This window comes from Peromyscus leucopus, chromosome 23, assembly GCF_004664715.2.
Source record: "Peromyscus leucopus breed LL Stock chromosome 23, UCI_PerLeu_2.1, whole genome shotgun sequence".
In the NCBI taxonomy this organism is placed as follows: Eukaryota; Metazoa; Chordata; class Mammalia; order Rodentia; family Cricetidae; genus Peromyscus; species Peromyscus leucopus.
This window is the reverse complement of record NC_051082.1, coordinates 33,364,451-33,377,998: the sequence shown is the minus strand read 5'-3', so window position 1 is coordinate 33,377,998 and position 13,548 is coordinate 33,364,451.

The window sequence follows — 13,548 nt, the reverse complement described above, 5'->3', positions numbered from 1 at the left end:
TCTGTCTCTTGCCTCTGAGCTTCTACCTCTCTCTATTTTGTATACCTTTCTTTCATTACTCCTTTGCTGGCTGTGTAGCTGGGTGGCTGGCCCTGGAGTCCTCCTCCTCCTCTCACTCCTTCTTCCTCTACTCCTAGATCTCTCCCTCTATTTATCCTCTCTGCCTGCCAGCCCCGCCTATCCTTTCTCCTGCCTCTCCATTGGCTGTTCAGCTCTTTATTAGACCATCAGGTGTCTTAGGCAGGCACAGTAACACAGCTTCACAGATGTGAATGTAACATAAACAAAAGTAACACATCTTAAAATAATATTCTACAACTCCTATCTATCTATCTATCTATCTATCTATCTATCTATCTATCTCTGTCTCCCTCCTCTCTCTGCCTCCTGCCTATAGAGCAAGTTATAAAGTTCTCATCTACTGCTCCAGCAACATGCTTGTCTTTTTGCCAGGCTCCCTGACAGGATGGTCATGGACCAACCCTCTGAAACTGTAAGCCAGCCCCCAGTTACATGCTTTCTTATGGAAGGGTCATCTGGATCATAGTGTCTCTTCACAGCAATACAACAGTGACTACGCCAAGTTGTTTTTCTTTTTGTTTTTTCCTCCCTGCTCTGCTTCATTTTGTTTTGAGATAGGCTCTCACAGCTCAGGCTGGCCTGGAGCTCACTATGTAGCTCAGGCTGGCCTTTTACCCATGATTCTTTCACTTCTGTCTCCCTAGTGCTGGGGTTACCATCACGTGCCACACATCTGGCCTCACAGATATGCCTTGGGATAGATGCCATTCTCCTCTCCTTTGGACTCAGGCTGTCTTGGTTTGTTTTCTTGATAGTTCCAGGAGTCACAGGGAAAAAATTAAAGGAGTTTTTCCTCACTCTTCCCTCATACATGAATCATTTTTCAAGTTAACATTAGACTCTACACAGAGCAAAAACTAAAAACAGGGCGAAGCTGACCGATCCGCGTTCCTGGCAGGAGACGTTCCGGTCTGTCACCCAGCCCCAGCCTGGAGAGGATGCGCTGCCTCCCACGCGTAGAGCCTGACAGCTGGATCCAAATGTCACTCATGACAGAGCCACTGTCAGTCACTGCTTCTCACAGGGCCACTCGTCCTCAACCCCCGCTGCAGTCCGTCCTTCTGTGTCTGCGTCCCCAGCTTCTCCAACTGTGGCCACAACCCCGTGGTGACTGTCTAAATATGGAAGCTGTGAACATGTTCGCAAGAGTAAATGTTTCTGAACACCAACAATTAATTCAAGATCCAACGTGATGAACCACGGGGGTTTCCAGGAGCCCATGCCTTTCCAGCATCTGAAAACTTCACTGCTGCCTCAGTCCTGAGCACACAGCACGAGCACTCTGCAACATGCCTGCCATCATGCCACCATCATGCCATCATGCCACCACCATGCCATCATGCCATCATCATGCCATCACCATGCCATCACCATGTCATCATGCCATCATGCCATCACCATGCCATCGTGCCATCACCATGCCATCATGCCATCACCATGCCATCACCATGTCATCATGCCATCACCATGTCATCATGCCATCATGCCAACACCATGCCATCATGCCATCACCATGCCATCATGCCATCATGCCAACACCATGCCATCATGCCATCATGCCATCACCATGCCATCATGCCATCATCATGCCATCACCATGCCATCACCATGTCATCATGCCATCACCATGCCATCATGCCATCACCATGCCATCATGCCATCACCATGCCATCACCATACCATCATGCCATCACCATGCCATCACCATGCCATCATGCCATCATCATGCCATCATCATGCCATCATCATGCCATCATCATGCCATCATGCCATCACCATGTCATCATGCCATCACCATGCCATCACCATGCCATCATCATGCCATCATGCCATCACCATATCATCATGCCATCACCATGCCATCATCATGCCATCACCATGTCATCATGCCATCACCATGCCATCACCATGCCATCATCATGTCATCATGCCATCACACAACATATCAACAGGGCTGCCCAAAACACCTCAGCTCAGATTCAAGACTACTGAATATCATGAATTTTGATATTTAGTGATACATATGAGACTTTCTGGTTTTATAGACACATGATGGTTTAACTACAGAAAACAAAGACTTTAGATATTTTCCTCTGCCATACCTCAGCATGTAAATATAAAATTAGCCTGTCCTTGGATTGTTAGAATGTTTGGTTTTAAAAATTGCTGTTGGAGTTGCTGGCTTGCGTCTCATAAATTCTGTAAATGAATCTTGGCTTGAGGTTAGGACAGAATTTCCAACAATGTCTGAAATGGCCCTAAACACACATCTGCCATTTTGAACTACACGCTTGTGCAAGACGGCATTCCCAACATTGCCAATTATAAAATCAAAATGTTGAAGATGCTCTACACCCCACTGTACCAAATATTCAGCCCAGATTAAATTCTTGATGTCAAAATAAAACAAGCACACCCATCCCATCGCTATGTAAATTTACTATGTCTTTACCAAATTGTAAAATTATATGCCTACCGAAGAATTCTTTCAAAATGAATTTCAGTATGAGGTCTCCATTAATGTCTGGTTTGTATACCTAGTTATACACCTGTGTGCTTAGGATCGCATACAAATTTCTTCATCAAGAAGAGGTTGTGAGTGGGAAAAGTTCAAGCAGCCCTAATACAGTGAAAATGCACTCAGTGTTTAAAAATCAAGACAACTGTCAGATGTGACAGCACACACCAGTGACTCCAGCCTGAGGAAGAGGGGTGAGGGCACACACCTGTGACTCCACCCTGAGGAAGAGGGGTGAGGGCACACACCTGTGACTCCACCCTGAGGAAGAGGGTGAAGGGGAAGAAAGTCAGAGGAGAGCAAACCCATGACCAGCCTATGGAGACCCTGCTACACAAAGTGGGGGGCATAAGAATGGGGAGCCATGTGTGTTCAAGGTGCCTATTGCCATCTAGATGAGATGTGGTCTGCAGGAGCATGGGTGAAATATGGGTGTTCCAAGAGGTCGAAGATTCAGCAAAATTATGCAAATGAATCATTATGTAACTGTGCCAGGCTCTGAGAACTGGCCCCTAGGGCATGCTGGGAGCTTGCTGGCCCTAGAGAAGGCTTTGCCTGGATGATCAGTTTTAAGAGGACACTTCTTCCAGGAAGGGAAATGGGAGCCAACATAGAGATAAATGATGTCTTACCATCATTTCCCAGAATTCATTAGCCCCCATATGTGGCTTCCCCAGAAGTAACCAGATAAAACAGGTTTTGTGCTTGAAATGTCGAGGCTTTGGGAAAACCAACTTCCACATCAATTTCTCCCTGTGTTCTGATAAAGTAACCTGAAAGGCTTCTCAGTTCTGTCCACTCGAGCTGTGAGGCAGGCAGTTCATAAGCCTCTGTGTAACGTAACCACACCATCACATGATCCCCCCACCCCCAGCACAGCCTCCGTGCTCAAAGGCACTCTAATCCTGAAAAGGCCATGAGCGAAGTACAACCAGCAGCTTGTTCTAACCTAATTTCTAAAGTATGCGCTGGGCAGGACTTCAAGTGAATTCCTGGGTATGTGTGGGTGCAATATGCTGCAACTTGTTGCTGTGGAAGAAGTATATATATATATATATATATATATATATATATATATATATATATATACCTTTTCTATAGAAATCCCTGGCAATGCCTAAGATCTATGCAAATGGCTTGAAGAGAAGGGAAACCACTTTCTTTTTATGCACTGATTCTAAAACTATGATTAAAATCCAGACTGTCATCGGTGCTGGAGAGACAGTTCTTCCAAAGGACCTGGGTTCAGTTCCCAACATCAAATCACATGGTTCACAACCATCTGGAACTCCAGCTCCAGGTGATATGACACCTTCTTTCTGGTCTCCCTGTGCTCCTGCATGCCCATGGTGCACGCGCGTGAGTGCGCGCACGTGTACACACACACACACACACACACACACACACAATTCAATGAGAATTCAGGACACCACAGAGATAGAAGATGCCCTGTGCTCCTGCATGCCCATGGCACACATACAGACAAGCAGGTGTGTGCATACACACACACACACACACACACACACACACACACAATGCTATAAGAACTCAGGACGCCACAGATAGAAGACAAAGTATTTTAAGAAAATATTTCAATTACCCTTTCTGTTGACACCACGCCAAAGCTATCATTTTACTCTGGCACACACCAAACGGAGCTAGATTGCTTTTTCAGTTAGAAAAAGACTGTGGAGTTGGAAATTACTGCCAAGTCCTGGAGGCTGGTAGGGAAATTCCTTAAAATCTTGTTTGTTTAACGGACAAGAAAGGGACCACACTTTTCTTTGTCAGGGCAGGGAGCCATCCTGTTGTCTTTTGACTCAGTTGTGAACTGGAAAAATCATAAAAAATGAGTGAAAACTATACGTGATCAATTCATTTCTTACGAATGTGATTTTTCTTTTTCAATTTTTAACGATTTTTTTTTCCTGTTAGGAAGGCCTTGCCTGCATGCATGTCTGTGCATCCCATGCATGCCATGCCTGCAGAGGCCAGAAGAGGGCGTCAGGTCTCCAGGAACTGGAGTCACACTTACTGTGGATGTGTACTGTTTTCTTTCTTCCTTTTCTCCTTCCTTTCTTTAATAAAATGTTTGTTTCTTAAATGGAGTTACAGACAGACAGTTAGTGAGCCAAACCCACGTGGGTGCGGGGACCAAACCCACGTTCTCTACGAGGGCAGCCAGTGCTCTTACCTGCTGAGCCATCTCTCGGCTCCCCAATGTGATTTTCCTTACCTGACATGTCCTTCATAAATTAGGCCAATGACGATGTGTCTTAGATTAATAGGGCCAGGCAAATGTCTGTCTGCAGAAGAGGAAACCATCCTGCTTTGGGCCCCAGTTAGGAGGGTGAATTATGATAGGCAGCTGTCCCACAAAGCAGCTAACACTCTGAGGATGCCCACTTAGACTCTTGGAGCCCGTAAGAGTCTGAGGAAAGTTAAAGAAGCTGACCATGAGCCTCCCCAACCCAACCCTGGCTGACCATGAGCCTCCCCAACCCTGGATGACCATGAGCCTCCCCAACCCTGGCTGACCATGAGCCTCCCCAACCCAACCCTGGATGACCATGAGCCTCCTCAACCCTGGCTGAAGCAGCGTGATGATGTAGATGTTGACATACACACACAGTCCTGAGCCCTAGCGGTTCCCAGCTCTGTGACCTGAGGCAGAGCATCCTCTCTCTTTCTAAGGGCTGCTTTCCTCCCCTGTAAATGAGCCCATGTCATAACAGCGCCTGGCTGCTGTAGCGTGGAAATGGCTCGTGTGCCAGAAGCTTGGTCTCTAATGTAGCAGAAGTGAGAGCTCATGGGACCTAGGTCATGGGGACATCACTTCAAACCCAGCTCTAGAGAGTGCGCTGGATCTTGCAACAACAAGCTCACTACTGGGAAAGCAAGCTACTGTAAGTGGAGCCATTCTGTGTGTTTGGCATCTTAACTTGAGCTGTTAGCATTTTTTGTTGTTGTTGTTTTGTTTTGTGTTTCTTTTTGTTTTTTTAAGACAGGGTTTCACTGTGCAACTTTGCACCTTTCCTAGAACTCGCTCTGTAGCCCAGGCTGGCCTCGAACTCACAGAGATCCGCCTGCCTCTGCCTCCCGAGTGCTGGGATTAAAAGTGTGCACCACCACCGCCCAGCGCTGTTAGCATTTTTATGTCATGTTCTTCTCTTATTTGATGTCGTCCACCACTGTGGCACAGCATGAGGCCCTTTTGTATGCCAAAATAAATATTTTTGTTTTTATTTCTTTTGCAAAGCACATAGACCCAGGTATTTTGTTACAGTAAATGAATAAAGACTGGGTAGTATATTTGTTTTAAAGATTAAGGAACAGGTATATCTATGCATCTGAAGTCACTGATTATTCTTCTGACTACGAGTTTAAGTTCTCCTAACATGAAAATAATACACTAACTCTGTTGCTGTGAAAAAACACCCTGACGGAAAGTAACTTCCTTCAGCTCACAGGTTATAGTCTGGGCAGGAACCCGAGGGCCGGCCTGACCCCAACTCCACACAGTGTCAGCTGCAACCAGAGAACTCACAGCGCAGGTAGCTCCGCAGAGATCGTGGAGGAGCGCTGCTCCACGGCTCGCTTGCCAGCTCGTTCAGGGTCAGCTCACTCTCTTAGTTCACAGCCCAAGACCGCCTGCCCAGGGAATGGTTGCCACCCACAGTGGACGGGCCCTCCCACCTCTGTCACCAAGACAGTCCCCACGGGCCACTCTGACTTACTGTCTAGCCCTGCAGCCAAGAACGGTCCTCTCCAGGGGAAGATTGTCATTTTCAACTGAGGGGCGAGGGACGACACACCCACTCAGCCAGCCAGATCAGCCCGATCAACTCCCTTAGTCCATGGGGCGACAGGCACTGCCGTCAGATAAGCCTCACACCCACGTTTTACACCACTGAAACGGTCACCTGCCGACTACCTCCAGATGGATCCCTGTTGCCAGCCGAGCAGGTTTTGTCTTCCAAGCTGTCCGCTGCAATTCCGCCAACTCATTTCTGCTAAATTCCTGCCTCGCATGGGTCGTCCTTTCCCCCATTCAGGAAATTTTTCCTTCCTTCCAGAACGTTTTTCTCACTGTGTAGCTCCGCCATACCCTGCTGCATTCGCCATGCAGGCTTCTCAAACCCTTCCCCCACCAACGTCTCCCAGATGACAGAGAGGGGACGTCATGGTGCAGAGCGATACTTTTCCTGAAGTCTTGCATTTCGAGACAAGAGCCGCGTGGATCTTGTAATTCTGTCACACAGTCTGTTCACCTTTGTTGTCAGGGCTGCTGTGGTTTGCCTGTGAAATGCCCCCGATGGCCTCCTGAGTTTCGGGATGCCTAACTATCGTGTAACCGTTTTCTCCAAGATGAAAGGTTTCCATCCAGCAGGGGGAGCCTTAGGCAGGAAGGTAAACCACTCAACATAGCTTCAGGAAGTCCCTGAAACTGACCAGATTCACTGGGCCCCTCCCTACCAGAGTAAGCAATCAAAGCTGCGCGTCCCTGTCAGTCCAGTGGAGGAGCAAAGCAGATGATACTCAAGAGAAGGAGAGCTGCAAAGACCGGAGACCAGACCAGCCGCCTGAAGAGGTTTCCACGGACTGAGGCACTCAGAAAGGACGCTCGCTGTCCAACCTGCTGAGCTGCCTGCGGGCTGTGCAGTGAGCTCCAAGTCCCCAGCTCTGGGAGCTGTCACCCATGCCGGGGTGGGCTTGGGTGACGCAGCTGTCTGTGAGTCATTTCTACCCCTGTAAGTGACCCCAATAAAACTCACGGTTCACCAAGTTGGTCCACACTTTGGTCCTTGGTGGGCTTCTTGTGTGGGATGAGTGGAAATGCGTCTCCCCAGGAAAATGTCTCGTCATAGAGCACTAACCTGATTTCTTTCCATGCCAGCGAAAGCATCCTCACTTGCAGGGCTGCGATCTATTTTAATTCCCGTGCTTCCTTTGGACACCGTGTGGTACCTGCTAGCACAGTATCGAAGGGGCTCGGCGTGAAGATAGGAGGCTACACATCGTGCGGGATTTGGGGGTGCTGCTGTGTCAAGGCAAAATTTTAATTTGGGGAGCAATTCTGCAGAAATGAAGAGGAAGCCCCTCCCTAAACATTTCAGTAAGAATGCCCTCCCACCCCGCCCAAGCCAATCTGCAGCCGAGGGCATTGCTTCTTAGTGATTTCATTTATGCCACAGATCCACGAGCTGTCTTCCTCCATACCCAGACAACCCCAGCCTCTCGGGCGTCTGTAAAAAATATTTTGATAATGCATCACCTGTGATCAGAACTACTTAATGCAGTGCTCAGATAATCATACGGCAACAAGCTGCAAAGAACGCTTTCCCTGATCTAGATAGGAGGATGCGCACGCTGTGAGCAGCGACTTTCATAGGTACTCTGTATCCCACTGTCTAGAACACCTGAGGATCAGTGGTTAGACGGAGGCCTTTATTTCAGCCTCAAGGCCTTGTCCAGCTCCGGCAGAACTCACAGATCAACGTGCTCCAGTGGAGGAAGCTGGAGAGATGGCTCGGTGGTTAGAGCACTGGCTGCTCTTGTAGAGGACCTGGTTTGGTTCCCAGCACCCACGTGGCAACTCACAACCATCTGTAATGCCAGTTCTAGGGGATCTGGTGCCCTCTCTGGCCTCTTGGGGCGCTGCATAAATATAATACACACACACACACACACACACACACACACACACACATGCAAGCGCTCAAAATAAAATACAATTTTAAAAGAATTTAAAGAACACCAAGAAACTCATGAAATTAACTCTACCAATCTACTTCATTTAAACAATATATCCACAAAACCACTATTTCAATAGATGATGGATACAAAAACATCACGTGATATTACCCGCTTTCCTCATGTTGCTCTCTAAATCCGGTGTGCATTTTTACACTTACACATCTCTGCTCAGAGGAACTGAGTGGGCGCTTGTCCTGTTATGGTGCCGCACCGAAGCGAAGCTCTCGTGAGATCCGGGGATCCTGCAGGCTTCCACACTAAGAAAACCCAAGACTCCCCACAGGAATGAGATTTGCCAGGGGTCTGTCCCCAACCTACCAAATCCTGTCTCTGGAGTGGCACTGAAATTCGAATTTTTAAACAACTTAATATAGCCGGTGTTGTGCTTGTTATCTCTGAGACCATCTGTTATTGTTTGAATGTGACGGGTCCCAGAGGCTCGTGTGTCTGAACACTGGATGCCCAGCTGGCGACAGTGTGAAAGATTGTGGAAGATGCAGGAGGAACCAACCCACATGGAAGTAAGGAAAGAGAGGACCTGAGTGGTAAGGTTTAGACCTCCTGAACTTTAGGCCTCTCCGCCATCACATCAAACCGAATCAGACCGAATCAGGAAAAGCCCAGGTTTAATGGGTGAAGCACTCCAGGGCGATTCCCCAGCCCCGCAGAGAGGAGACAGACCGGGAGACCGGAAGAACTACGAGTCTGTTTTTGGGGATGCTGCTTATATATCCCCAGTGGGAGTCATCCTGAGCCTCTCTGGGGGAGGAGCTGTGTTTGGCCGGCTCTGAAGGGGCGGGATTAGGGAAAGAGATGGGTAAGGGAGCCGAGGTGGGTCTTCCACCAGACTCCTTCCAAACATTCCAGACTCTTTGGGTATAGGGACGCCAGGGTGCCAGGCGTTGAGGTGGAGCTCCCACCCAAACATTGAGGTTTTATGGTGGGTTCTCTCTCTCTCCCTCTCTCTCCCTCTCTCTCTCTCTCCCTCTCTCTCCCTCTCCCTCTCTCTCCCTCTCTCTCCCTCTCCCTCTCTCCCTCTCCCTCTCCCTCTCTCCCTCTCCCTCTCTCCCTCTCCCCTCCCTCTCCCTCTCTCTCCCTCTCCCTCTCTCCCTCTCCCTCTCCCTCTCTCCCTCTCCCTCTTTCTCTCTCCCCCTCCCTCTCCCTCTCTCTCCTTCTCTCTCTCTCTCTCTCCCTCTCTCCCTCCCTCCCTCCCACCCTTAAACAAGAGCTCCTGCAAATACTCCTCAAATGTCCCATGAAAACGAAAGGGAACCCACACTGCCAAACGCGTCCTATGAAGGCAGTATTACTCTGATACCCAAACCAAGTAAGGACACAATAGCAACAACAAACAAGAACAAACCAGGGGCCCATTCTGTTGACCAGCACAGACACAAAAATTCTCAGTCAGCCCTTGCAAACTGAGCTCAGGTACACATCTAGAAGACCGTACATGATGGCCAAATTGGCTTCCTTCCCGGACTGCAAGGATGGTTCGCCATAAGTAAATGTCATGCAGCAGACAAACGGACTTAAGGACAGAGATCACATGATCTTCCCAAGAGACGCAGCCCTTGGTAAAATTCATCACTTTTACACGATGAAAATCTTGATGAGACTATGAATGGAAGAAACATATCTCAACATAAGAAAGACTGCATATGCCCAATGTTATTGTGAGTGGAGAAAAAAATGAAAGTATTTCTTGTAAAATTGGGACTAATATAAGTGTCTTAATCTTTAGTCCATTGCTATGAAGAGACACCATGACCAAGGCAACTCTTCTGAAAGAAAGCGTTTGACTAGGGGCTTGCTTACAGTTTCAGAGGGTGAGTCCATTATTAGTCATGGTGGGGAGCAGGGTGGCATGCAGGCAGGTGTGGTGCTGGAGAAAGAGCTGAGAGCTTTATATCCTGAGCCACAGGCAGCAGGTAGAGAGAAACACTGAGCCTGGCCTTGGCTTTTTAAAACCTCAAAGGCCACTCCCAACAAAACAACCCCTCCAACAAGGACACACCCACTCCAGCAAGGACACACCCCCTCCAACAAGGACATACCTCCTCCAGCAAGGACACACCTATTCCTCCAAACACTTCATCAACATGGACTAATCATGCCAATACACAAGCCTGAGGACAGTCTCATTCAAACCACTGTAGCAAGTGTGCCCACTCCCTTCATCCTTGTGTGACACGATGTTAAAGGTCCTAGCTAGGGCATTCAAACAAGAGGAAGAAAGAAAGGGATGACAGCGGGAAAGAATAAAGTCAAATTATCCCTGTTTGTAGATGAAATGACGCTACACTTAAGAGACTCTAAAGTCTTCATCGTAAAATGTTTAGATCCAATAAACATTCTAAGCAAAGTAGCTCAACACAGAGTCAACATACAAGAGTCAATTGCTTTCCTGTTTGGGAAAAAAAAACAAAAACAAACAAACAAACAAAAAACCCTCAAATTTGCAGAAAGAAATCAGTAAAATAAAAAAAACAGTAAAAATAAAATTAAAATCAGTAAAATAAAAACTACATAAAATACTTAGGAATGAAACTAACCAAGGAGGTTGAAGGACTCTACAATTAAAACTTTAAACTGAGGCTGGAGAGATGGCTCAGCGGTTAAGAGCACTGACTGTTCTTCCAGAGGACCTGGGTTCAAGTCCCAACACCCACACGGTGGCTCACTACTGTCTGTAACTCTAGTTCCAGGGGATCTGACACCTTCACACAGTCAAATATGAAGGTAAAACACCAATGCACATAAAATAAAAGTAAATAAATCTTTAAACTTGAAACCACTGAAGAAAGACATTGAGAAGGATGCTAAAGATAAAAAGATCTCCAGTGATCACAGATTCACAGAATTATCACGGAGAAAGTGGCTTTATCGCCAAAAGTAATTTACAGCTCCAGTGTGGTCCCTCTCAACAGCACGCATCAAAGAAAAAGGAGGGGAAATCCCAAGATGCAAACAAAAACACAGAAGACCTGAGCGGCCACAGCCATCCTGAACAGAAAGAGCAATGCCAGCAGCATCGTGGTGCTTGAACCCAGGGCCACAGTGACGAAAACACACACACACACACACACACACACACACACACACACGCGCACACACATACACACTCACACGCGCACATGTGCATGTGCACGCGTACACACTCACGCACGCACACACACGCACACACATGTACACACTCACGCACGCACACACACACATGTACACACTCACGCACGCGCACACACGCATACACATGTACACACTCACACACGCACACACACACACAGAGACCAATGGAAGAAAACAGAGGACCTAGAAATAAATGTGCACAGCTACAACCCTTCATCTTTAACGAGGTGTAAAATTTGCATTAGGAGAAAGAGCCTCTTCAACAAATGGTGCCGGGAGACATGTAAAACAAGGAAACTAAGACCCACTAAGATCAAAAACAAACTCAAAATGACATGCGGCGCTATGGGAAAAAATATGGACAACATTTTAAGACTCAGAGACAAGGACTTTCTGAAAAGAATTCTAATAATACAGGAAATAATCGCAAGAATTGACAAATGGGACCTCCTGCAATAAAAAAAGTTCAGTGTTCAGAACCCACATAAAAACAGAAAGAGAGAACTGACTCCACAGGCACACCATAGCGCGCACACACACACACACACACACACACACACACACACACACTGTGCACACCCATACACATGCCCACTCACTCACTCGCACTCACAGTCATAACAATAAAAGGTTCACAGCCCATAGAATGGGAGAAAAAATCTCTGTTAACATATATATCTAATAGGATATTAATATCTGGAGTTTATAATGAAATAAAAAATTAAACACTAATAAACCAATCAATAAATGGGCTGCTTGGAAGCAGAATAGACTGTTCTCAAAGGACTGAAACCAAATGGCCAGTAAATAATTGAAGCTATAGCCAATATCCTTGGTCATCGGGGCAAACACAAATTAAAACTGCCTTGAAGTAGGTGTGGTCACCCACACCTTTAAAAACAAACAAAACTGCTTTGAGGTACCTGCTCACCCTCAGCAGAATGCCTATCACTGAGAAAAAGAAATAATCAGGACAAATGCTGGCAAGGATTTGGAAGAGGGACTCTTGTTTTGTCTGGTGGGTATATAAACTTGAGAGCCCACCGTGGAAGCCAGTACAGAGGCTTCTTAAAACTAGCGTATGATCAGCTACACCACTCCTGGGTTCATTCCCAAAGGACCCTAAGTCACCATACCACAGAATACTTGCTTATCCGTGTTTACTGATGTGCTATTCATGATAGCTAAGACACACAGCCAGCTGTCCATCAACAGATGAGTGGATAGAGAAAATGCAGTCTGTATACACAATGGAATTGTATTACGGTTTAAAAGATGAAGCTGTCATATTTGCAGGAACATGGCTTCAACTGGTGCAAAATAAGCCAACTCAGAAAGACAAATAGCATGTGTTTTCTCTGATACACAGGATATAGGTGTGTGTGTGAGGGGGGGGCATAAAAACAGAGATCATGGGAGGGAGGAAGAGATCTAAAGGAAGGAGGGGACAATGGGATATATGTGACATGATAGGAAGGGAGATTTTTCTGGGAGGAAGGAAGTCAGCAAGAAGGACAAAGAAATTTCAGAGGACGGGGCATGGGATTAAAAACAAAGTATGATGACACATATGTATGAAAATCTATGCATGCTAATCGTAACAGCCAGTCTTGGTCGCCTACTTGACTGGATCTGGAATCAACCAAGACACTGGGCACTCCTGTGAGGGCTCTTTTCGACTGCATCATTTGAGGTTGGAAGACCCACCCTCAGTCTGGGCCTCACCTTCTAGTGGCAGCCCACATACGAGGGCAGGGAAGAAGGAAGCCTTTGCCTTTTGCCTGCTTGTCCTCGCTCTTGCTGGTGAACCCATCTACCCCATTGCCGTGGCATCCCTTTGCTGGTGGTAGGATCAACTTCTTCAGGATTCCAGTGTAGACTGAAAAGCAACATCTCCCCAGGCCTTCAGCACCAGATTAGGACTGAAGAGATATCGGGCCTTGTAGACAGATGACTACAGATTCTAATGTGAGACAGCCACCTGCACTGAATCCTGCAAACCCATCCAATAGAGCATAAATTATATATATATTCATTCTATCAATGCTGCCTCTTTACAAGGA